Source organism: Narcine bancroftii, chromosome 11 (genome assembly GCF_036971445.1).
Source record: "Narcine bancroftii isolate sNarBan1 chromosome 11, sNarBan1.hap1, whole genome shotgun sequence".
Classification (NCBI taxonomy): domain Eukaryota; kingdom Metazoa; phylum Chordata; class Chondrichthyes; order Torpediniformes; family Narcinidae; genus Narcine; species Narcine bancroftii.
Window position 1 is genome coordinate 38,701,299 of NC_091479.1, and position 26,492 is coordinate 38,727,790.

The 26,492-nt window shown below is 47.0% G+C and overlaps 1 long non-coding RNA gene across 1 annotated transcript; it reads right to left on the minus strand.

Moving 5' to 3' along the window:
• Nucleotides 1-3,955: 3,955 nt before the first annotated feature.
• On the minus strand, nucleotides 3,956-9,187 carry LOC138745268 (uncharacterized). The gene is made up of 3 exons (XR_011346118.1): nucleotides 8,308-9,187; nucleotides 7,561-7,638; nucleotides 3,956-4,422 (listed from the first exon to the last, which is right to left on the minus strand). It is a non-coding gene; the product is annotated as an uncharacterized lncRNA (long non-coding RNA).
• Between the last annotated feature and the right edge of the window lie 17,305 nt (nucleotides 9,188-26,492).

The following is a 26,492-nucleotide window of genomic DNA, read 5'->3' on the forward strand; positions in this document are numbered from 1 at the left end:
TCTTTTGTGTTTATAAAAAAAAGCATAAGAAAGTATTTGATTGTTTAAAAAACTAAAAATTCATGTGGTTTTTTTTGTAAAGTTTATTCAGTAGATAAGGAATATTTGAAATTTAAATGTGAATGGGATGGATAAGTTTTTTTTAAATATTTTTTCTTTAACTTTAAGGTGAAAGGAGTGGTAATTCTGGTGTATATTATTTTGCTATTTTAGTTATAGAACGAAGGGAATAATGGTGAAAGTTATAAATTGAATTGTACAATTCTTAATGAGGCTTGAATTTTGTTTTTGGCTTATGCTCCATTTGTTGAAGATATAGATTTCGTTGCAGATGTATTTTTATATTTGGATATCTGAATTTTAACGTAATGATTGGGGATATTTAAATGTGGTTTTGGAGCTTTTATTGGGTAATTATTCAAGGTTAAAAGGGAAAAATGGTGGAAGAGTACCAAATTTGAATTGTACAATGTTTAATGAGGTTGGAATTTTGTTTTAAGATGGCAGTTTATGTGACTAATATGATGATAGATGTGAAGTTAGTTGATATTTGGTGAAGGTTTATCTCTATTGAGAAAGTTTTATTTTTCATCTTTTTTTTTCTCATGCTACAATTTTTTTTAAAGAATTGATTATTGTTTCAGAATTTTTGATAGACAATGTTACTGATTTTACTAATTTTTTATATTAAGTTTGCTAATTATATGTTTCATCTTAACTCTGTTAAATATATGCATTTAAGTTTGATTTAAATATGTTTTTTAAGTCTGATATCTTAGTATTAATTACTTTTCTTTTTGTTAGTATTTTAATTGGTTATGTTTTTGTTTTTTTTGTAAGTGGGTTTCTTTCTCACATATATTATTAACTTTATTAATTCTGGGGGGGAAGTGCGGGTTGGACTAATTTGAGTTGGGTTATTAATGTGTAATAATTATTGGGGAGGGTATAGTTTATTTAGATTACTGATACTGTATTATAATTTTATTATTTAGTTCTTAATTTTTAAATGTAATTCTATATGTTATTCATGTTATAAAATCTTAAATAAAGTTTAAAAACAAAAAAATGATGTCGGCCACAACCGGTATGAATCGGTGATAAAAATTAATCGTACCAGTGAATTCTTGCAGCCCCTTCATTATGTGGGGTTTGTGGAAGCACTTAACAAACTCTACCTTTTCAAGCAGGGTTTAGTTCCGTGCCTGTTGATTTGACCCCCAAGGAAGTCGAACGTTTCCAACCTGAACTAGCACTTAGAAAGGTTTATATCGTAAGTCCAAATTCCCGCAGCCAGGCGCACAATCACATTAGACGGTCATTGTTTAGCTTCATTGCCACCACTTTGACATCTTGTGGTTACTGCCACCCTCTGCTGTTGGAGAATATCCTCCTTGATCTCAGCCCCTCAATGTAACTAAGAACCCCTAAAATGTCCCTAATGTTTTGGCCTTCATCACTACTCCTGGCAAGGCATTCTTGACACCCACAACTCTGGGTAAAAGAAAATACCCCTGATATCTCCCCTAAATCTTCCTCCCTTTGCTTTAGACAGATGTCTTCTAGTGTTTGCTACTCCCATCTGGGTTTCAGGCAAACTGAAGGGCATCTTTCACCGAGTTTCTGGTTTTCCAGCAGTTCTGGATGTCTATCTCTGGATGCTCTGCTCCGTGGACCACCCCGCAGTATCCCATCTAGTCCTGGAGTCTCTGTGTCAGCAATGCTCTGCTGACCACTGCCTGATGGCTTTGTGGTCAAATGTGTTTGTCTATGAAACCGTTCCCAGGAAGGTAAAGGGGCAAAGTCCTGCTGACTGGAACATTGTGCAGCACCAGGGCCAGGCCAATCTTTCGCAACACCTGAGCCAGGTAGAACCTCAGCACAGAGCAGCATTTGGTGCCCTTGCACTTTGGTTACAAGCACAGCCACACACAATTATGGTCATGCTGGTTACACCCTTGTCCCCATTGATTGATGATGTACACGGTCCTTCTCCAGACTCTATTCATTTTGGACCCCCACATGAATTGAAATTTGTTTTGGGAATTGACAGGGTGGTGGTGTGGGGATGGGCCAAACATGGCCCACGTGCAGCAGGACCGAAAGTTCCTTGCACATTGCACCTGATAATCAGGTTTTACCCGAATGACAGAGATGGGTATCTGTGTGGTTCTCCCTGTCTCCTGGACCTGGGGGTCTTTGTACTGCTCCCCATCTCCTTAAGTTGGTGCTTTGTTCTCCACCACCCCCACAAGAAATCCAAGACCCCTGGATGGAGGGCAGAGGCGCAGAGAGATCAGTGAGAACATGGGTAGTTTCAACAGGGTGGGGTCCATCCAGGCGCCTGATAACAGGAGGAACCAAGTGGGAAGGAGGATGCAGGGCATTCGATAGCAGGACATTGCAAGAGAGTGGATTCCTCGAACTCTTCAGGGGAGAAGGCGCTGGTCGATCCATCGGTTTAGGTGGGGCAGGGTATAGACATGGCAGCTGACTGGAATTGTCAGCGGGTTACTGAGACCTGGGAAAGGAGGGGAAGGAGGGTGCAGTAGTGTTCTGAGAGTGCTGAGGGAGAGGCAACATGGGTGCCACCTCAAGGCAACGGTCCCCTGATTGATTGCAGGGATGGGCTCTGTAAATAGACTCATAGATATCCAGCACAGAGCATCTTTGTCGCCCTGCCATCAGGAAGGAGATATGGAGGAATAAAAGCAGAGCAGCCAGGGAGGGAAATAGCATCTTCCCACAGGCCATGAGATTAACAAGGCAACATGAGCTGGATGGGAGCTAAGAATGAAAAGGGTGAGAGGAATATGGACTGATTACAACAGCTCAGCTAGCAGGAGAGAGGGGCTGAAGGGCCTGTTTATGTTTTCTCTATCTGGACCAGCTTTTGAGTTCAAGCTTTAAAAAACCCAATCATTTTTAAATTTAATATCAATGGTACAGAATGAATCAAGAGACAAGATATCTGTCCAGCAGCAAGCGTCGAAGGCACTTCCTGAAACGGAGGCTCTGAAACCACAGGGAGGTTCTGGATGGAAAGAGGCCCAGCTTCTTCTGGAAGGAGGAGAGGAGAGGCAGGGGAAATGCGGGGGAAGGGAAGGGGAGGGGAGGGGCTAGGGATGCCGTCCACCGTTCACCTCCCCTTTCCTCTACACCATTCCCCTCCCCTTTCCACTGCCCGTTCCCCTCCCACATCCCCTCCCCCTTCCAGTCCCCAGTTCCCGTCCCCCGCTCGCCTCCCCCATTCCCCTCCCCCTTCCCTTCCTCCTACTCCTAACCCTAACCCCTAACAAAATCCTAAACCTAACCTTAACACTACCGATACCCCCTACCACCACTCCACGTCCCCTAACTCTACCCCCACCCCATCCACTAACCCTAACTTTATTCCTACGCCTATGCCACCCCCTAACCCCAACCCTAATGCTACCCACCATCCCCTAACCCCAAACCTCACTCCTCCTCTACCCCCCTGCTCCTACCCCCTTCCCCTATACCTAACACAAGCCCACTTCCCCGAACTATAGACCTAACCATAAACCAAGATATAGCTCTACCCCATGTCTCCTAACACTAACCCTAACTCTACCCAACTTCCCCAACCCTAAACTAAACCCTATCCCTATCCCTTACAACCTACCTCCTTCCCCTAACCCTACCTCCTACCCCTTCCCCATACCCGCACCCCCTACAACTATCCCCTTCCCCTAACCATACCTCCTACACCTTCCCCATACCCACACCCCCTACAACTACCCCGTACCCTATCCCTTACAACCTACCCCCTTCCCCTAACCCTACCCCTTCCCCATACCCGCACCCCCTACCACTATCCCTACCCTATCCCTTACAACCTACCCACTTCCCCTAACCCTACCTCCTACCCCTTCCCCATCCCCGCACCCCCTACCACTACCCCCTACCCTACCCCTTACCACAACCCCTACCCTTACTCCCTTCCACTACCCCCTTTCTCCTACCCCCTTCCCCTCCCCCTCCTTCCCCTAGGTTAGGGGTAGGAAGGGGAAAGGGAAGGGGGAGGGGAAGGGGAGGAGGAGAAAGGGAGGGGAAGGGGGAGGGTTAGGGGAGGGGATGGGGGAGGGGAAGGGGAGGGGGAAAGGGGAAGGGAAGGGCGGAGGGGAAGAGGGAGGTGAAGAGTGGAGGGCTGGGGTTAGGGCATAGGTGTGAGGGCAGGGGAAGGGGAAGATGAGCGGGAGGGGGTTGGGATGGAGGAGGGGTAGAGGAGAAGAGGGGAAGTGGGTGAAGGGACATGGAAGAGGCAGGGAATGGGGTTGGCAGGGCCAGAGGGATACGACGGGGAGGGGTTCAGGCCATCATGATGTTGTCCGTCCTCTGTTCAGCTGGGATGCGAGGTTCTTCTGGACTCGTGTCTTGTCTCTGAGATCGCTCCTTCTCCTGGGAAGAGAAATACGAGTGATAGAGATACTGTCTCTGAGGCCTGAACTCAATGACTTTGGAGGGTCCCAACACTTCCCCCATCATCCCCCCTACCCCTGAACCCTCCCCTCCCTCACACCAGTACTCTCCATTTTTCTTGAATTCCTGTCCATATTAAAATCCTTTTCATGCCTTTTTTGGACAAGCCTCCGCTACTACCCCGACAATGCATTCCAGCCACCCACTACATTCTGTGTGAATAAAATGTACCCCTCACGTCTTGCCTAAATTTCCCTCAGCTCACCTTAATTAGACGTCCTCTGGTATTCTCGCCCCAGGAATGCACACAATATTCCAAGTGTGGTCTGACGAGAATTTTATACATCTGCAACGATACCTCTCGGTTTTTGAACTCAATCCCCTGACTCCTGAAGGCCAGCACACAATACACCATCTTAAACTCCCTCTCAATTTGCACAGCAACCTTGAGTGATATATGGAGCAGGATCTAAATATTTCTCTGTCCTGCACACTGTTCATAATCCTGCCATTAACCAAGTGCTCTGCCCACACATTCTTCTAATCCGCATTCAATGAAGATATTGGTCTATATGAAGCTACTTTTAATGGGGCTCCAACCTTCTTTGGAATAACTGTTATTCGTGCTCTTGAAAATTACTCTGGAAATAAACCTGGACCAGTTGCTTATTTAAGTACATCTGATTTACAGGATTGAACTCCATCTGTCACTTCTCTGCAAACTGGATGACCTATGACAACCTTCTACACTGTCTACAACATCTCTACCTCTGTGTCATCCCCTGACGTACCCACCCTTCCACTCCCATCATCATTCATAAAAATCACAAAGAGCAGGGGTCCCAGAGCAGATCCCTTTGGAGCGCCACTAGTCATTGTTTCATCTACTACTACTCTCTGTTTTCTGCAGACAAGCCAATTCTGAATCCACACAGCCAAGGCTCCATGGATCCCATGCCTCCCGACATTCTGAATGAGGCCTCTGTGGGGATCTTGTCAAGCACCTTACTAAAATCCTCGTGCAGCACATACAGACCTTGACCTTCATCTATCTCCTTTGACACCTCCTCTAAAAACTCAATTTGACTCGTGAAGCAGGACCTGCTCCTCACAAAACTATCCATGAGTTTCCCCAGCATGTTTGGGCATTGCCCTCGGCCCCAGAATCTGCAGACTTCCTGGCCAGTCCCTCCCTTACCCCTTCCCAGAGCTTCCGCATCCATGAGAACATCAAGCATTGCTGCCCAGTACAGGCCCTTTGGCCCATAAAGGCTGTACTGACCTTTGTAAATGTTCTCCACAACCTTTACCTGTACCACACCCATAGGAACATAGGAAGTGGGAACAGGAATAGGACAAAAATGGCCTATCGAGCCTGCTCCGCCATTCAATACGATCATGGCTGATCTAATTTATGACCAAACTCGACCTACCCTGCCTTCTCGCCATATCCCCAAATTCCTCTATCATGTAAAAATTCTGTTCCCTTACATCCACATGCTCGTCTCAGAGACTTTTATATGTACCTATTCTACCAACCGCTACCACTTTCTCTGGTGACGCATTCAAAGCTCTCACAACTCTCTGCATAAAAAAAATCTCCCCTCACCTGAAGCGGATGCTCTCTGAGATTTGCACCTGACACTTTAGGAAAGGTTTCTGGCTGTTCATTCCATCTAAGGCCCCCACAATCTTATTTAGAATAAGTTATTAAGCTGTGGATGGGGCAAGTTGGGAGAGGGAGGAGGGGAGAGAGCTGGTGGGGGAGGGGTGAGAGCTGGTGGGGAGGGGACAAGGCCGTGTTGTGGAGAGGGATCAGGACCGCGTTGAGGTGGTGAACGGACAGACATGGGTGGATCTACCTGCCGAAATAAAGGAGCAATAAGAAGGCCATCTCGGGATCTACCAGCATCTTCTGGGGCTTGATGTCTCAATGGAAAACCCCCTGAGGATGGAAGTAGGCCATGCTCTGCTACAGCTGGTACATGAACATCTGGCAACACAACGATATAACATGACCCACTCTGCCTCCACACTGGCCGGGTCTATATCCTGAGGGTAAGGGGAGGTGGGTGAAGGGCCCCTCCCTGCCAATCAACATCCATCCTCATCATCCTCTCCACCCATCTCCCCTCACTAACCTTTCTCTCCTCACCAATACCCATTGAGACCCTCATGCACCCTTCATCGATATCCAGTCCCCAGCGAGACTCAGCCAGTAAACTCCTTCATATCCTCCAACCCCACCATCCAAGCTTGCCCCAGTGGACAACTTGACCACCCAGACCCACAACCACCTTGATGTAGATCATGGGAATGGGCTGCTTGGCCTTGTTGAAGTGCTGGACCATGCAGTGAACCGTCTTGGGAACATAGTCCAGACCCAGATTCAAATAAACCTGCTCTTCCTCTTGGACACAATACAAACATGTCAGCTGGATTTACCCTCCAAAACCCCGTGCCTCTCCCAACAGGAGTGCCAGCCCCTCCTGCTCTCTGTAGGCCTGATGCCCCCACTGCTCAACACAACATGGCATGAATCCAAGGGCTCAGCGAGCAGAGCGTCAACAGGCCGTAGTGGACCCGTCCGCTGCCCCATCATTCGGCTTCTGGTGAGACTGCACAAAATGTGCAGCTCTGACCGCCCTCCCTCGTGAGGCAAGGATTCACCGGGGGAGAAAAACCATTGACGTTTCGAGATGAGAAATGTTTGCAGCCGGGTGTTGGCTGGGGTCGAACATGTGGAGGCTGAGTTGTTGGGACGATTCAGAGCAGGCGTTGATTTGGAGGCGCACCAAAAGGTGCCAAAAGTGAGTTATGGGGGAAAGTACATTCGTGAAATGAATTGGGGAAACAGACTGGAGGGGCTGAGTGGCCGAATTTGGCGACCTTGTCTTGTGGTCTTGGCTGCTGCTGTCTGGAGTTGAAATGGCAAGAGGTCATGAGTTAATGGGTGAGGAGCAGGGCAGCCAACGTCAAAGAGTCAGCACTGGTCAGAGGGGCAGGATGGAGGCAAAAGAGAGGCTGCAGCGAGACAGATCGATTGAAGGAATGGGGAAGGTAGCAGCAAATGATATGCATCAGAGTGAGGGTGGGGTGGGTGCAGGTGGATCTTACCTTGACTACAGAGGAGAAGTTGAGAAGAGGGACAATGATGGTGTGATCCAACTTTCGCACGATCTGCAGTTTGCGGTTCTATGGCGAGAGAAGAACATCAGCAAGGCTGGGCGATGGGTCGGGGCCCTGAGGGGCAACTTGTCCAAGTTGAGGGAGGAGGCGTGGAGGAGATTTGTCAAGAGGTCAGAGGTGGGGAACTCCAAGGGAGGCCGAAGTGGGGGACTTTTCGAGAGTCAGTGGGGGGGACTTTTCGTGTCGCTGGAGTGGGGACTCGTCAGGGGGTTCAATGAAGTATCATTTCAGTTTTTATGATTGTTTTCCCAGCTTCTACTAAACAATGAATTTGCAGAAAATCTTTGATATTTGCCAGGTGAGTGTGTGTGTGTGTGTGTGTGTGTGTGTGTGTGTGTGTGTGTGTGTGTGTGTGTGTGTGTGTGTGTGTGTGTGTGTGTGTGTGTGTGTGTGAGTGTGTGTGTGTGTGTGGGGTGGGGGGTTGTGTGTGGGGAGGGGGGCTGCTGTTGTGGGTTTGTGTGACTTTCTCTGTTTCCAAACCCCATGGCTGCTTTGGTCTCTGTCAGATGCTCCTCTTTCCACCCCCCTTCAAAAATGTGTTTGGGGTGTTGTTTGTCAATTGGGTGTAATTGTGTGAAACGGGCTCATGTGTCGCAAGGGCCTGTGAACGTGCTGTAGACCCTAAATTTAAATATCAGGGTTTTTCATTTCCACACAACTGCTCCTCCCCCTCACCTTGAATCTCTTGTCTTGCAAGATCTTCTTGATGGCAATCAGCTCTCCGGAGTCCACCAGCCTTGCCTGGTACACCACACCGAAAGATCCATTGTCGATGATTTTAACATCTGTGCAGGACACCACCTTGGGGACGTTGGGTCCATGACACGGTGTGGCCACCTCTGTTGTGGCCTTATTGCCATGTCCTCTGGGGCAGAAGCAGCAGCATTTACACACCCAGAGGGTACACAACAGGTCATTTATCCCAGCCCAGCCTTGTTGTCCGAGTTAGTCTCTACCCCTCCCTCTACCTCCCTTCCAAGGGTCTCCAAAATGTCAGAATTGATCCTCTGGTGGTTCCTTCCAGCCTCTCAGTAGAAATATTGCCACCCCAGGTCCCTCTTTGATCACTCTCCTCAGACTGAGGCCAGTTCCGCAGCCGTTCACCTTATTTACAACCCTCCCTCCATGAGAGGATCGGGTCATCCTTGACCTTCAGCACGTCCCGGGGAGATGAACCACTCTGAACCCTACCACGGGTTTAGCAGAAGCCCTCCACATTCCCAGAAGCTCAGCAACACCGTGATCTTCCATGATGCAAGCGAGACCTCGTTGCCTGAGGGAGCAGGTGGTGCGGAGAGAGCCCCACTCTTCACCGCTCAACTCTGTTGGGTCCGCCGCAGCAGAAACACTTTCTAGCACCTTCATCCAGGTCCACTGGGGGAAAGAATCCTATCCCGGTTGGGGGTGTGTGGGGGTGTATGCAAGGGTGGAAGGGATCTTGTAACCACGGGGGGGGGGGGGGGCGTGGCGGGTGGAGGAGCGGTCGTGTCTCTCAGTGGACAGATCCCATTCCAGGTGGAGGGGGAGCTCTGTCCCATTTCTGTTGAAAGGTCTGCCTTCCATCCCCCTCGCAACTTCTCTTCTCCCTCAGACACCTCACACTCTCCCCTGCCCCGATTCCTCTACCACACTCTCATCCCCCACCCAACACCACCCCCATGGTTTCCCCAGTCCTTTCCGTCCCCTCGCACCCCATCCCCCCAGCTCAACCCTATGTCCCCTATCTCTGATCCAATCTCCCTTGACATTAGCCTGTGGTGCTACCCCGTTCCTTTGTTCTCCCCTCCACTCCTACAGACCCCATCCCTGTATTCCCTCACATGCCATTGTTCTCCCCTCCCCAGTCCCCTCCAGCTGCCTCATAAAGTGCCCTGCACTCAGGATGGGGAGAGGGGATTAAATGCAGCCTCCATTCTCTCCGCCCACACTGGGTGAAGGATGGTGCCAGAGGAGGCTCTGTCCCAGTAGGGGAGCCTGTAACAGGCTCTTTATCTCACCCATGGGCGCAGGGTGCTTCCAAACACAACCCTGTTGATCAGAGGGTCCCTGGGATGAGACAGCGTCCTACTCCGACACGCGGGCCAGAATCCCCTTCCAAGAGAGACATCTTTCTCGTGTTGCTGTGCCATGGCACGACTCAGCTATGGCTGCCCCATGCAGTGACATCATCACCCCCTCTGTGTCATCATCTCCCCCTTCTGTGACACCTCCCCTCTCTGTGACACCACTAGTGTAATGGGCAGGGACATCCAACCATTTAAATCCTCCTCAATTTCCCCAAGCAATGGGAGAATAATTCAGCTGGTCTAAATTACTCGTTGTTATCTATTCTAACTCCTAGATATTTGATTCCATTTTGCCTCCACATTTGTTGACTATTTTCTTGACATTGGCTCTAATCCCCCTTCCTAAGTGACATGATTTTGCACATATCCCAAAAGAACTTATACCCAGAGATCTCCCCATAGTCCTCCAGGGTGGAGCACAACTTGGGCAATGAGTGTGTTGGGTCTGTCAGATATATCAGAACAACTTCTGCAAATAAATTGATTTCATGCTCTTCCTGGCCTGTTCTGAAACCTTTAATGCCTGAATCCTGGCAAATGGCCTCGGCTAATCGCTCCATGGCCAGTACAAACTCACTCACTGGGAGTGTGGGGGAGGAGTCAGACCTTGATTGGCATGTCTGTTGGCTTCCTCTGTCCCTCTCATCTCGACATCAGTGGCTCAGGTTGGGGGAGTCTGTGCTGCCTCCTGCAGTGCACAGCAACGCTGCTGGACCACCTTTATCTCCTTATTTTCCTGGGCCCTCTGCAAATCTTTCCTTTCTATGATCTCACATTGGTTTCTCAGGAGAAACAATGGCAGCCAAAAGGCACCCTCTGATTCCCCTTAGATTTTGGGAACCCCGACTTCTTGAAGTGGGACCACACGTGGTGACCTATTTTCTCAAGATGTGGATCCAGGAGCTTGGACCAGTCTACCAGTTTGCCGTGGTCCGCCAGCATGCTTGCCAAGCTCCCGAACCCTGCACTCTCGTCAGTCCACCCGCAGATCTTGTTCTCCCTGCCTGCACTCGATTTCCTGCCCCAATTCCAAAGCATCTCCACTGCAGCTGTGTTCAGTCGGAACTCGAAGGACCCTGCTCACTGCACCAATTATTATGTGTGTGAAACTGATTCGAGGGGTCCCAAGGGTGGCGAATTTGAACACAGTTGTCTTTTATTGACACATGTAGTGAAGTCGCATGAGGAGTAAAAGACACACACAGACACAAACTCGCCGGATTAATCGATACACTTGCAACCACTCGTGGATAGAAGACTTGACAATCAACTTGTCACATATGATACCTTGAACAGGTCATTCATTCACTCATTGATCTTGGATGCCTGTGGGTGGTAGGGGATATGCAGGTGGCCCCAAATACTTGGCATCACCACCCATTGCTGGTCGGACGTTATCCGATAGGGTATTCCACATATGGAGCACGCTAAAATGGTGCTTGGTCGGCCCGCTGGCAGGACATCTGAGTATGTGCTGACCATCGTGAGAACATATCACTTTTTATTTTGGCAGGGGAGAGGCCTGATATGGTCAATTTATCAGACTTGGCCAGCTCCCGAACCCCAGCGAATGTGGCCCTTGGTTTTAATTGCTGACAAATAGGGCATTTGGCCATCACAGTTCTTGCAACATCATGAGACCCCCAGATCCTCTGTCCATCATAGTGCCCCCATATGCCCACATTTATGATGCACCAATGCTGCCAAGGCTCCGGGGTCTCTCTGCTTGGGGAAAAAAGTGGCAGAGCATATTTGAGCAGCTCAGTCCACAGTGGCATCGCGTCAGCTTCAGCGGTTTTCCTGGAGGTGTGTCCATCCACGTGGTGGACCCTGACTATTCTTTTGTTGTTCCACCTCTCAGAAGATCTGCCAGTGCTGTTGTCCTCAGAGCAGGCAGCCATGGATCTGCCTCCCTGTCTCCTGACACCGACCCATCCACACTGACCTGCTGTTTGGCACAGCCCAGAAATCCTGTTGCACTAATCGGAAAAGAGGCTCCTGGGCCCGCCTGGTTGTCCCTTTTCGTATCAGTGCCACAGCTGCCAGCTTGGACAGTTGGCTCTCCCCTCCACCTCACCCTCTTGTGTCAGTACTTTATCTGTGGTGGGCTGGAGCGCTCCCACCTTACACCACTGTTTTTCGCACCTCCACCAGCCGGAGCCGTCAGTAAACCAAGCTTTTTCCCTGCTGTCCAGCATCGAGGGTGTTGAACGGTTTGCCCCAGGCCATGGTGCCAAGCTCTTCTCGGGGTCATTCAGGTGGGAGGCTGTCACTTTCGGGCAGGACATGATTTGTTCTTGCAAGTGGCTCAGCCCTTCGATCCCGGCCTCTGTGCGGTCTGCCATGTACCACTTCTTCGGTCCGCTGTGAGTGGCATCCGCAGATTTAACCCATCACATGTTGGGGAGGTGTGGCTGGAGTGTGACTGTCTCTGCTGCCATCTGGTTCTCTGTGGTGAGCAGGCGAGCATCTGACACTCAGATGGGGAGTCGCGGGAGGCAGCTTCCAGGAGGGAATTGAACAAGAAGCTGTGTGGGACTCGGCGACCTTGCCTCTTTTGCTTGACGCTCCACTTGGCCATTGTCTTCATGGCAGAGACAAGTCATTCAAAGTGTCTTCCAGTTTTGAGGGGTTGGGGATACTTGTGGTCAGTGGCAGTGGTGTTCAACAGCGTGTTTTGCCATTAAAGAAGCCATTTGTTGTTCAGGTCATCAATGAAGCGGTGAGTTTTTTTTTCTGGGCAACATTGTACAGTAGATGGAGGGGCAGGGTGAGATGGGGAATATGTTGGCACCAGTAACCCAAAAGACCCACAAACCTTTGTGCCTCAACTTGTTGGTGGGCACCGCAATGAGGATTTTGCTTTGAGCAACCATTGATATTTCAATGCTGCCTGGATTCTCAGGAGAAGGACTGTTGGACTAGGTCCCTGGACCTTTTCCAGGTGGTGCCTCCCTGGTGCCAGTATCTGGGGTGTTGCTGCTGGTGTCCAAGACATCCTAAAGTGGGCCAGAGGTTGTGGTACATGGAGATACCAATGACATAGGGAGGAAGAGGGAAGAGTTCCTGAAAAGTGGGTCCAGGGCGTTTGGTGAGAGCTGAAAAGAAATAGCATGAAGGGAGTCATGTTGGGATGACTGTCTGGGCCATGCGACAGTGAGAGCAGGAACAGAATGAGGTGGAGGATAAAGGCGTGGCCTGAAGGTGCGGGTAAAGAGCTCCTTGAGGGCATCCTATTTGCCTTGCTCGGGAGGCTGATGTCGGAAGTCGATGAGCCTTGCTGCCATGTCCTGATGAGCAAGAACATCATGGAGGAGTAATGGATGTCATCAGCGGTGATCTCTTGGAGGTGGAACTGGTCCTTGGCCTGTTTGAACCCCACGTGTGGCTGCGACATCCAGAACGTTGACAGCTTCAACCAAACCATCTGAAGCGCCGCCTGGACCGTGATCTTCACATCCAATTGAAGGGCTGGGTCCTGCTGAGGTCACCACGGTAGCAGGCGCGCTCCCGCAAAGTCTGGAAAGAATGACATGCACCCAAGAAGTGGAAGTGGAAGATAAGTTGCTTGAACAGGCAGCTCCAGCCTCCGGTTGGAAGGCGATCCTCCCGTTGCTCATTGATTCCCAAGATGTGGGTCATCCCCTGGGATGAAGGGCATTGGCCCCAACGGGGTCTGCGCTGTCAGCGTGTTTGTCGGCTCTCTAGTGTAGTGACTCGTGTCTCGGTTAACAGGCCACTCTAACTCGATATGTCAGAAGAATATGGAGCCCATATTTACCAAGGGTGGGTGTGGATATTTACATGAAACCCTGACTCTCCCTTTCACCTGAAGGCCTCCGTTTATTCAATGAAACTTTAAAGTAACAGACACTTCTGTTGAGGCGAGAAGGGGAGAGGTTAGGATATTGGGGATGAAGGTGGGAGGTGGTTTCTTTATTCTTTCTTTTATAGATGCCACACATTAGATGAGCATTATTATTAATTGTGTGAATTTGTTGTGGATTTAAGTATATAAATATTTTTTTTAAATTATCGGCAGGACCACGAGTGGCAGATAGGATCATGGGGACTCTCACCCCCCAACCCACCCACCCCAAATATCAATGGGATAAACCGGGTTCATTGTCAATGTCGTCGAGGATCCCTTCCACCTGCCCACAGCATTTGGCAGCTCTTCTCATCAGGAAAGAGGTCGAGGAATATCGGAGCCAGTAGCACCAGGCCCAGAAACAGATTCTTCCTGCGAGCAGTGAGGATGGAGAATGATGGATGACCGGCTCAGACAAAGACTCCAAGACTCTGCTATTGATTCAACAGAATTTATTTCATTTTTGGGAGGGACTGCACGTGTATCATTTGTCTCTCTGTGCATAGGTCCGGTTGTGTGTTTGCAGAGGTTTCCACCATGAATACAGTTTCCTCGGGTTCAATTTGAACGGGTACAGAGGAGCTTTCCTGGATTGGAGAATGTATCTCATGAAACAAAGTTGACTGAGTTCGGGCTTTTCTCTTTTTCACCCCAAAATTAACTTTATTCTAAAATTATTGACGAAGAGGACAACTGTTCCATGTCTTTTCTCATCCTCGTGTTGCATGCCTATATTCCTTTCACTGCACCTGTTCTCTGTTTAGCATCATTCTACCACTTTGACACCTCGTGGTTACTCCCTGCACTCTGTGGTTGAAGGGGTTCCCCTTAGACTCCGCCCCTCAAGACCCGGAGGATTAGAGTCCTTACCCACAGCGCCCTCGTGTTGGCTGCGCCAAGCCTCAGTGCATCTCTCAGCAACCTGGAATAGGCCGGTGGGCAGCGTTCCCTCACCCACATCTCCATGTGCTAAAAGACCAGCAGGTTAACGTCGAACAGTTATGCCCTTCGGACCTCGATGTTGCGCTGACCTATCAATTCCAAGCAAAATAAAAACTTGACCCTTCCTCCTTCATAACCCTCCATTCTTGCAATGGAGGGAGTGCAGAGACAATTCACCAGGCTGATACCTGGAATGGCAGGAATGACTTATGAGGAAAGATTGCGCAAATTGGGATTGTTCTCACTGGAGTTTAGAAGATTGAGAGGGAATCTCATAGAGACATATAAAATTCTGGCAGGGCTGGACAGAATGGATGGAGATGGGATGTTTCCAATGGTGGGAAAATCCAGAACCCAGGGCCATGGTTTGAGGATAATAAGCAAACCATTTAGGACCGAGATGAGGAGGAATTTCTTTACCCAGAGGGTGGTGAATCTGTGGAATTCATTGCCACAGAGGGCAGTAGAGGCAGGTTCATTAAATATATTTAAGAGGGAATTAGATCTATTTCTTCTGTATAAGGATATTAAAGGTTACGGAGAGAAGGCGGGGACGGGGTACTGAACTTTAAGATCAGCCATGATCTCGTTGAATGGCGGAGCAGGCTCGAAGGGTCGAATGACCTACTCCTGCTCCTATCTTCTATGTTTCCTTCATTCATGTGTCCAAGAAGCCCTTAAATGCCACTAATATTTTAGCCTTCATCACCACTCCTGGCAAGACATTCCTGGCACCCACAACTCTGTGTAAAAACAAGTACCCCTGATATTGCCCCTAAACCTTCCTCCCTTTGCTTTGGGCTTCTATTGTTTGCTTCTCTTATCTGGGTTTCAGGCAGACCAAAGGGCATCTTTCACTGAGTTTCTGGTCTTCCAGCAGTTCTGGATGTCTGTCTCTCGATGCTCTGCTCAGGGTACCACCCCGCAGTATCTCATCAAGTCCTAGTCTCTGTGTCAGCAGGAATTCCATGCTGACCACTGCCTGATGGCCCTGTGGTCAACAGTGTTTGTCTATGCAACCATTCCCATGAAGGTGATGGGGCAAAGTCCTGCTGACTAGGACATTGTGTGGCATCAGGGCCAGACCAATCTTTCGCAACACCTGAGCCAGGTAGAACTTCAGCACATAGCGGCTTTTGGTGCCCTTGCACTTTGTTTCCAAGCACAGCCAAACACAATAGCATGCTGGTTAGGGTTATGCCCCCATTGATTGACGACGTACATGGTCCTCCAGACTCTATACATTTTGGACCCCCACATGAATAGGAAATGTGTTTTGGGAATTGACAGGGTGGAGGTGTGGGGATGGGCCACACCTGCCTCACGTGCAGCAGTACCCGAGAGCTCCTTGCACCTGATGACCAGGTTCTACCGGATTGATAGAGTTGGGCATCTCTGTGGTTCTCCATGTCTCCTGGAACTGGGGGTCTCCTTACTGCTCCCCATCTCCTTGAGTTGGTACTTTGTTCTCCACCATCACCACAAGACAACCAAGACCCCTGGATGGAGGGCAGTGGTGCAGAGAGATCAGTGAGAATATGGGTAGTTTCAACAGGGTGGGGTCCATTCTGATGCCTGATAACAGGAGGAAACCAACGGGGAAGGAGGATGCAGGGCATTCGATAGCAGATGGGGCAGGGTGCAGACACGGCAGCTGACTGGAATTGTCAGGGGGATACTGAGACCTGGGAGAGGAGGGGAAGGAAGGTGCAGTTGTGTTCTGACGAGAGAGTGCTGAGGGAGAGGCAACATGGGTGGAACCTCAAGGCAAGGGACCCCTGAATTTTTTGCAGGGATGAGCTCTGTAAATAGACTCCCAGATATCCAGCAAAGAGCATCTTTGTCCCCCTGCCATCAGGAAGGCGATATGGAGGAATAAAAGCAGAGAAGCCAGGGAGGGAAATAGCTTCTTCCCACAGACCGTGAGATTGACAAGGCAACATGAGCTGGATGGGAGCTAAGAATGAAAAGGTGGAGAGGAATATGGACTGATTACAACAGCACAGCCAGCAGGAGAGTGGGGCCGAAGGGCCTGTTTCTGTGTTGTCTATCTGGACGAGCCTTTTGAGTTCAAGCTTTAAAAGACCAAACCATTTTTAAATTTAATATCAACGGTATAGAATGAATCAAGATACAAGATGTCTGTCCAACGGCAAGTGTCGAAGGCACTTCCTGAAACGGAGGCTCTGAAATTACAGGGAGGTTCTGGCTGGTATGAGGCCCGGCTTCCTCTGGAAGGAGGAGAGGAGGCAGGGATAATGTGGGGGTAGGCGTGGGGAGGGTAGGGGGTAGCGATGCCTTCCTCCATTCACCTCCCATTTCCTCTACACCGTACCCCTCCTCATTCCCATGCCCATTCCCCTCCCCCATCACTTCCCCATTTCCAGTGCCCTGCTCGCCTCCCCCGCTCCCCTCCCCAACCTAACCCTAACCCCTAACAAACTCTATCCTTAACGTTAACACTACCGATACCTTTAAACACTACACCACGTCCCCAACCCTAACTCTTATTTCCACTCTGTCCCCTAACCCTATCCCTACGCTGTCCCCTAAACCCAACCCTAATCCTACCCACCTTCCCCAAACCCCAACTCACACCCCACCTCTACCTCCTACTCCTACCCCCTTCCCCTAAACCTAAAACAAGCCCACTTCCCCAAACTCTAAACCTAACCCTAAACCTCGACCTAACCCGAGCCCACATCTCCTAACCCCAAACCTAACTGTACCTCTACCCGTCCATGACCCATATCTTAATTCTAGCCACCTTCCCCAACCATAACCTAAACCCTACCCCTATCCTCTACACCTACCCCCTTCCCCTAATCCTACCCCATACCTGCAAACCCTTCCACTACCCCATTACCTACCCCTACCCTCTCACTACCTCCTTTCTCCTACCCCCTTCCCCTATCCCTCCTTCCCCTAAGTTAGGGGTAGGAAGGGGAGGGGAAGGAGGGGAAAGGGAGGAGGGGAAGGGTAGGAGGTGAAGGGGAGGGGCAAAGGAGAGGGAAAGGGGAGGTGAAGGGAGGAGGGCTGAGTTTAGGGCATAGGTGTGAGGGTAGGTGAAAGGGAAGGTGAGTGGGAGGGGGTTGGAATGGAGGAGAGGTAGGGGAGAAATGGGTGGGGGAAATGGGTGAAGGTATATGGAAAAAGTGGGGAATGGAGTTGGCAGGGCCAGAGGGAGAAGGGGAGGGGTTCAGGCCATCATGATGTTGTCCGTCCTCTGTTCAGCTGGGATGCAATGTTCTTCTGGACTCGTGTCTTGTCTCTGAGATCGCTCCTTCTCCTGGGAAGAGAAATACGAGTGATAGAGATGCCGTCTCCGAGGCCTGATCACGATGACTTTGGAGGGCCCCAACTCTTCCCCCATCAACCCCCTCCCTACCTCTGCACACTAGGGCCTTTCCCTTCCTCTGCTTTACCTGAGGAAGTGTGTTATGGAGAAAACCACAATCTATATCTGCAGATCTCAGAGTACCGTGTCTCCATCAGGCAACACCCTGGTTCACCACGACATGGCAGCAAGATGCTGGACAAATCATGGATGGATCAGTCGAGTCCCTTCAGCTGACCCATCTGAACCTACCCCATAACAATATTACTCTTCCCTCCCTCCACCAGTACCTTCTGTTTTTCTTTTATTCCTGTCCCGAAATTAAAATCTTTTTCATGACTTTTTTGGACCAGCCTCCACTACTACCCCTGGCAATGCATTCCAGCCACCCACTACATTCTGTGTCAACAAAATATCCCCCTCACATCTTGTCTAAAGTTCCCTCATCTCACCTTATTTAGACGTCCACTGGTATTCTCGCCCCAGGAATGCACACAATATTCCAAGTGTGGTTTGACTAGAATTTTATACATCTGCAACGTTACCTCTCAGTTCTTGAACTCAATCCCTGACTCCTGAAGGCTAGCACACAATACAGCATCTTAAACTCCCTCTCAATTTGCACAGCAACCTTGAGCGATTTATGGAGCAGGATCTAAATATTTCTCTGTCCTGCACACTGTTCTTAATCCTGCCATTAACCAAGTGCTCTGCGCTCATGATCTTGTAATCCGCATTCAATAAAGATATTGGTCTATATGAAGCTACTTTTAATGGGTCTCCAACCTTCTTTGGAAAAACTGTTATTCATGCCCTTGAAAATGACTCTGGAAATAAACCTGTACCAGTTGCTTGTTTAAGTACATCTGTATTTACAGGATTGAACTCCATCTGTCACTTCTCTGCAAACTGGATGACCTCTGACAACCTTCTGCACTGTCTACAACATCTCTACCTCTGTGTCATCCCCTGACGTACCCACCCTTCCACTCCCATCATCATTCATAAAAATCACAAAGAGCAGGGGTCCCAGAGCAGATCCCTTTGGAGAGCCACTAGTCATTGTTCCATCTACTACTACCCTCTGTTTACTGCAGACAAGCGAATTCTGAATCCACACAGCCAAGGCTCCATGGATCCCATGCCTCCCGACGTTCTGAATGAGGCTACCGTGACGACCTTGTCAAGCACCTTACTAAAATCCACGTGCAGCACATACACACCTTGACCTTCATCTATTTCCTTTGACACCCTCCTCGAAATACTCAATTTGACTCGTGATGCAGGACCTGCTCCTCACAAAACTATCCAAAGTTTCCCCAGCATGTTTGTGCATTGCCCTCGGCCCCAGCATCTGCAGACTTCCTGGCCAGTCCCTCCCTTACCCCTTCCCAGAGCTTCCGCATCCATTACAACATTAAGCATTGCTGCCCAGTACTGCCCAGTACAGACCTTTGTAAACATTCCCCACAACCAACTAACCCTTACCCGTACCACACCCATAGCTATGGGTGGATTAAATATCCAATTAACTTCTTTCTGAAATAATGCATCATGAATTTGATGTTGATTCCAATTTTGAATAACTTTTCATAATTCTCGTTCAGCTCCTTTAAAGTTAGATCCATTATCAGAACATAATAATTTTACTTGACCACGTCTAGGAATAAAACGCCAAAGAACATTAATAAAAGAGTCTGTATCAAGCAATGACGCTACTTCAATATGAATTGCTCTCATAGTCAAACAAGTGAAAATAACTCCATATCGTTTTTCAACACTTCGTCCGCACTTTACTTGCAAAGGACCAAAATAATCAACTTCCACGGATGTAAATGGGAATTCATCAGGTGAAACTCTGTCCTGTGGTAAATCTGCCATTTGTTGTTGTCCAGGTTTTCATTCTCTCTGTTAGTCACAAAGAGATGAAACCTCATGATTTCATTATTAATATATTTAAGCACTGATGTTCTATCAGTCCAAAACACAGGATCTGCTAACTCCATCTGTAATTGTCTTCTTAACATAGCGTCCATTTTGCTCGCCATAATAGCAACAGTCAATTCCATTCAAGGTCTGGTGACTGACTTTAAAATCCACCATCTACTCACACTTGGTTATTTCACAGGACTCAGTAACTGACAGGATCAAAACCACCTTCACTTACATCAGAAAAATGGTGTAACTGAGCAAATGTGGCCACTCCAAAGTCTGTTGACTTCAAAATTTCCAAGTATTTGAAGACGCTCAATCTAATTTTTCCAATCTTGTGCAATGGATTCTGGATTAGTTTCATCCCATCCAAATTTTCTTCTGCACAAAACTGGTATTTGGCCGGGCTGATCATTAGGCTGAATTCAGCCAGTCGGGAGAAGAGGGTGTGCAGGTGAGACTTGTGTTGTGCCCAGTCTCTGCTGGCGACAAGAATGTCATCCAGATAAATGAACACAAAATTCAAATCCCTGCGCACCGTATCCATGAGGTGCATTATGTCTGGGCGGTGTTCTTGAGCCTGAAAGGCATGCATAAAAATTCGAACAAACCGAAGGGTGTGATGATGGCCGTTTTGGGGATGTCCTCGGGGTGCAATGGGATTTGATGATACACGCACACCAGATTGACCTTGCAGAATACTCTCATATCATGCAGATTGGCCATAAAGTCCTGAATGTGAGGGATGGGGTAACGGTCAGATACTGTCATATCATTAAGCCGTTGATAATCTCCGCAGGGGTGCCAGCCTTCGGAGGCTTTTGGGACCAGGTGGAGCGGTGAGCCCCAGGGCTGTCAGAGCGACGAATGATCCCCAGTTCCTGCAGATGCGAGAACTCCTCTTTCGTTATCTGGAGCTTATCTGGTGGGTTTAACAGTAATGTACGATAAATTGTATCAGACACTATGACCCCAGGTTCACAGTTGGGAGAATATATAACGGAGATGTACAATCGACGACCTTGGCAGATACTGAGACACTGTGTTCACAGTACTGAGAAGGTTTAACAGAGAAGTATGGTAGAATAAAGCAGAATCTGTGACTCCAGGTTTACAGTAGTAAGAAGGTTTTAAAATGATGTATAATAAACTGAGGCAGATACTGTGAAATCTGGTTCACTGTGGGTGGAGGTTAATGGTGATGTACAGGAGACTACGTAGATACATTGATACTGGGCTCAGAGTGGGGAAAAAAAGCTTTATTGGTGTTGTATGGGAAACTGAGGCAGTTACTGTGACACCGGGTTCATAGTGGGGAAAATGTTGAACAGAGTTGTACGATAACCTTTGGCAAATAAAGTGACACCAGCTTCATATTGGGGAGAATTTTTAATGATGATGTACACTAAACTGTGGCAGATACAGTAACACCAGGCTCACATTGAGGAGAAGGTTTACTGGTGATGTGCGGTAGAGTGGCAGGCTCTGTAACACCGAGTTCACAGTAGTGAGAAGGTATAATAGTGATGTACGATAAACTGTGGCAGATACAGTAAAACCGGTCTCCCAATGGGGAGAAGGTTTAATGATGATGTGTGGTAAACTTAGGCTGATACTTTAACACGAAGTTAACAGGGGGAGAAGGTTTAATGTTGATGAACGGTAGATTGAGGCAGAAACTGAGAGACAGCATTCACAGTAATGTGAAGGTTTAACAGTGATTTACTATAAACTGTGTCAGATACTGTGACAAGATGGTGCAGAGGGTAGACGTGTGGTTCCACCCTTCCCCAGTTAGACTATTAAATGCTTGATTTTAAAAGTTGTAAAAGTGATTAAAAATACTGTTTATAGACTTTGGAATTGTGGAGGATCAAAATAGCTACAAATGTGAAAAAATCGAAAACTCAGTTCCAGAAGAAATTACCTTACAAAAGTGTTGAAGAATTATGGCCGAGTTCAACTTGAAGCAACGGAGTCGTTGACTGGCGTCTCCAAGCCTCAGAGGATTCCTGCCCGGCGAAGTATTTCGTCGGCACCACTTGCGCTATCGCAAGATGGCACCAGCTCAGCGATGAGTTCAGCAGTTTTGACTCGTGCACTCATGAACACAGGCGTGAGGGCGGGCCAGCTGAGCGAGGACAGGCACATAAGCGTGCAGCATTGCCTGGTGGTCAGGAGAGGTACAGTGTAGCATCAGAAGACGCACTGCGTAGTCGGTGGCCCTACTGGGCATGCACAGTGTGTTGAGGGTCCACAAACCTTTGGAGAAGGTGTGGGCTGTGGGGGAGCCTGATCGACGGTGAACTGACGAGGTCGGCACACTGTTGTCGGGTGTCCAGACCCACAGCAGCACCGGAAGAGGACCTATTGCTATGGAGGAAGAAGATGCTCAATTTCATTAGAATTTCAACAACTGGGGACTGCGGCAAAAGAAGGTCAGCCTCAAATGGAGGTGATGGATCCTGGACTGGATTCTGTGTTTCCAATTCGGGAAGGGATTGCTCAGCTCATGGAAGATATGGCAAATATATCAATGCAGATGACTCATCAGATGACTCAAGGATTTTCAGAAATGAAAACTAAAATGAACACTGTGTGTGAAGAAATAACTTTTATGAAGCAAGATATTAATGTAGTTAAGAGTGATGTTACGAGATGGACACGATCAGTGGATACTGTGCAAGATCATTTTAAAAAGATTGAGGAGGCTTTCTTGAATGCAAGAGTCAAATGGAGCATAATAGAGAAAAAATGGAAATAGTGGAAGATCCTTTTGTAGATTGGGGGATTCAGAAGAAGGAATTATTGAAGAAGTTTGGCTCATTAGAAAACCAATGTCGTAGAAATAATGTTAAGATAGTAGGTCTTCCGGAAGATATGCAAGGTTCGGATCCGATGTAGGTTTTGAAGAAATGGATCCCAGAAGTGTAGGGCAGGTAATTTATTCCAGATGGACTGGAATTAGATCGAGCAAACAGAGCGTTAAGGAAGAAACCATTTCCAGGCGAATTACCACGAGCAGTTATGATTCACTCTTTTAAATATCAAGACAGAGAGATGATCCTCCGATTGGTGGTGCAGAAAACACGGCAAAATCAGGATCCACTGATGGTTCAAAATAATAGGGTTTTTTTTAATGCAGATCTGAGTCAAGAAATTATCAGAAGAGACCGAGAATTTAATTCAGCCTAAGAAGTATTGTGGCGAAAGGGATATAAATTTGCTTTTCGTTATGCGGCAGTATTGAAAGATTTTTATGGGAATTTTCAATCTCAGTTTTTTGAGAATGACCACGATGCTTTAATATTTGCTAATTCATTGCCAGATGTATGAGGAAGTGGGCGATCGTCACCATTGTCACCAAAGGGAAAGGTCAATGGGAATGGAAATGGGAAGATTGGAAAATATGGAAAGAATGGGAAAAAAGTTGAATTGACACAAAGTCTTCTCGATATTGAAGATCCGGAACAATCAGTGGGACTGGAATCACTGGGTTGAATGTTTTTGTTTCAGTACTTTGTGAAAGTCTGACTGGGGGTGGGTGACACTGAGTCCTTTAGTCACATGCCACTTGTGGACTTTACCACACCCAGATTTTTAGGGGGCTACTACTCTTGAGTAACTTGTTTTGGGATTGATGTTTCTCTTTTTTTTGGAATTTTTAAAATAGGTGGGGATTAGAATACTGTGAGACTTAGAAGGGGTGCATTATTTTATAGTAGGATTCACATTTGTGAGGTTTAACAGTGATATACTATGAACTGTGTCAGATACTGTGACACCAGGTTCACAGGGGGAGAAAGTTTAACAGTGATTTACAGTATGTTGAGGTAGATAATTTGACACCAGGAGTAAAGTGGGGACCAGGTTTAATGGTGATGTACTGTAGACTGAAGCAGATACTGTGACACCAGGCTCATTGTATTGTTCATTTATCTTAATTACAACATCTTATATATATGCTCCATTTTTTGTGGCAACTTCCAAACATTAGATAAACTTCTATTCTAATCAGATTTTGTTCATTTAAATAGGACACCACTAAAAGCCCAAATCGTTTGATCTCTTAAGTATTGCTGCTCAAATTAATTTCTTTACCTGGGTTTGGGTTCAACGGCACTTCAGTTTGCTTCATTAATTTTTCAGCCCCTCGTTTTGTGCTTTCTGCTTTGCTCAGCCGATTCGCCAAATGGGCATCCAACTCTGTCTTCTCAGCTTGACCCAACATCTCCTCTGTAAACTTAAGCAAACCAAGAAGACTAACGTTAAAATTTTCACCTTGGCATTTTCAAAAACAAAAATGACGCTGTGACTTGCAGTTTCACATCATCATCCCACTTGCTAAACTTGCAAGCAACTGCACCTCATCCTACAGCTGGAAAATTGCAAGAGAACTGCTTGGTTAAAGCAAAGATTCCACCCAGTCACCCCATTAAAGGCCTCCAAGTTAACAACAGATAGCAACCTGAAAGTTAAATAGAAAGATCTGTATCAGGAAGATTAACGGGCTTTAAAAAAAAATAATTTCCACTATTGAAAGAAAACTCCTCAGGGAACACCAGGCTCTTGTTGAACAATTCCTGTTGTATTCCTCAAAATAGTTTGAATCTTGATTTCAAGCAGAGTCATTTGGTGAGATTGTTGGTCCAGAACAAACCCTGCCCACACACTCCCTTAAATACCTGCAAAGTCGTGGCTCAGCTCTGCTCCATGCTTAAGCTATCAAGCTTTCCTGAAGAGAAAACGGACTTCAGATGCTGGTACGTTGAGTCACAAAAACACTAATGCTTGCCTGAACAACACACCTCTATCTGAAAACCAACAAGAACCTTCCCGAGTGGTAAATATCAACAAGACATAATATCATGTAACTGTTGTGTTTGTGTCGTTGGAGAATTGCCTTTCCATTCAATCAGAATTCGAGTTTTGGGTGCTGTATTTGAGAAAAGATGTGCTGGTGTTGGAGAAGGTCAGAGATCATTTACTGGAATGATATCAGGAATGAAAGGGTTAGTGTATGAGGAACAAGTGTCGACTCTTTGACTGTACTAGTTGGAGTACAGAAGGATAAGGGGGACCTCAGAGGCATTTCAAATGCTAGATGGACTGGGCAGAGTACATATGGCAAAGATTATTTCCGATGGTAGGGGATTCTAGGACACGAGAGCATAATTTCAGGATAAAAGGGTGTCAATTTAAAACAAATGTGGAACAAATTGATTGTGTCAGTGGGTCGTGAAACCCACGTGACGTCATTGGGTGTATTTAAGGCAGAGATTGACAAGGAATCAAGGGTTATTGGGAGAAAGTTGAGGAGTGGGGGTGAGTGGAAGAATGGTGGAACAGACTCGACGGGCCTACTTCTGCTCCTATATCTTGTGATCTATATCCTGCTGGAGACCTAGTCAACCCTCCTCTTGCATCCCATTCTTAGAAAACATGCTGCATCGTGGTTTTATGTGACGTGAACCCATTTCCGATTGAATCCCATGTTACAAGTAACCCAATGCAAATTCTGCATTGAGAGGACTGCAGCTTCCTCATTTTAAAAATTGTTATGGAGCTGCTCAAATGAGATTTCTTGCTTCTTTTTTTGAAAGGGTTAAAATAGAATCAAATAAAATAGGAGAGGGAAAAGCAAAAGAATTTATGTACAAGTGGGAATCAAAATTAATGGTTGGTGATAAAGATACACAATTGTTGAAACATTTGATTAATATATGGAATAAAATAAATGATGAAATTGGTGTAAGTGGATGTACATCACCCAGAATGGCTTTGATTCAAAATCCTCGTATCTTTTTTAAAGGATCATCAATTTCTGGATAGCTGGTTTCATAAGGGGATTATAAATGTTGAAGATTGTTATGAAAGGGGTCAATTAATGTCATTTGAGCAATTGAGAAATAAATATCGTATACCTCATCACAATCTTTTTGCTATTTCCAACTTAGAGCATATTTGAAGGATACGTTAGGACCAACTATGTTGTACTGAAATAGAAATTCCTTATAAGAGGAATTGTTAAAAACAATTATTTGATGATGTCCTCTTTATTACAAGTAGGAACTTTAAAATGAGGAGTTCATAAGTTGAGACAAAGGTGGGAAATGGATCTGAATATTGTAATTGATTGGCAAATATGGGCAGATCCATATAAGGATCTCAATGTAATGTACAAATTAGTTCAGTATAATTGTTTTGACATCAGTCATGTAGCAGATGTCAGAAAGGATTTTATCTGAAAGCTGCCCCTGGAGTCAGGTGACTCAGGCTGTTGGATTTGAAAAGCTCTACAGGAAGATGATTTGGCAATAGAAATCATGTGATCCAGGGGAGATGTATTAATTCACTTCAACTCAGCAGTCTGGAACTATTGACCAGAGTTCCACATTGCAGCAGTGAGGAAGGAATTCACAACTAGTTTTTCTTCTACAGTTACTTCTTACACCAGTGAAATTGAATAGAATAAAATCAGAATTATCAGATCAATGTTTTAGGTGTGTTGAAGATGTTGCAACTTATCTTTGTCCTAATGCAAGATCTTTTTGAGGAGAATGACAATATTAATGGAACAAGTTATAGGATATGTTTTTCCGCAGAATCTGACCTTAATTTTATTAGGAAATATTGAAGGAACAAGGCCCAAATTAAATCTATTAATATATCAATTGAAATTTGTTAAATTAACGTTAGCGGTGATGAGGAC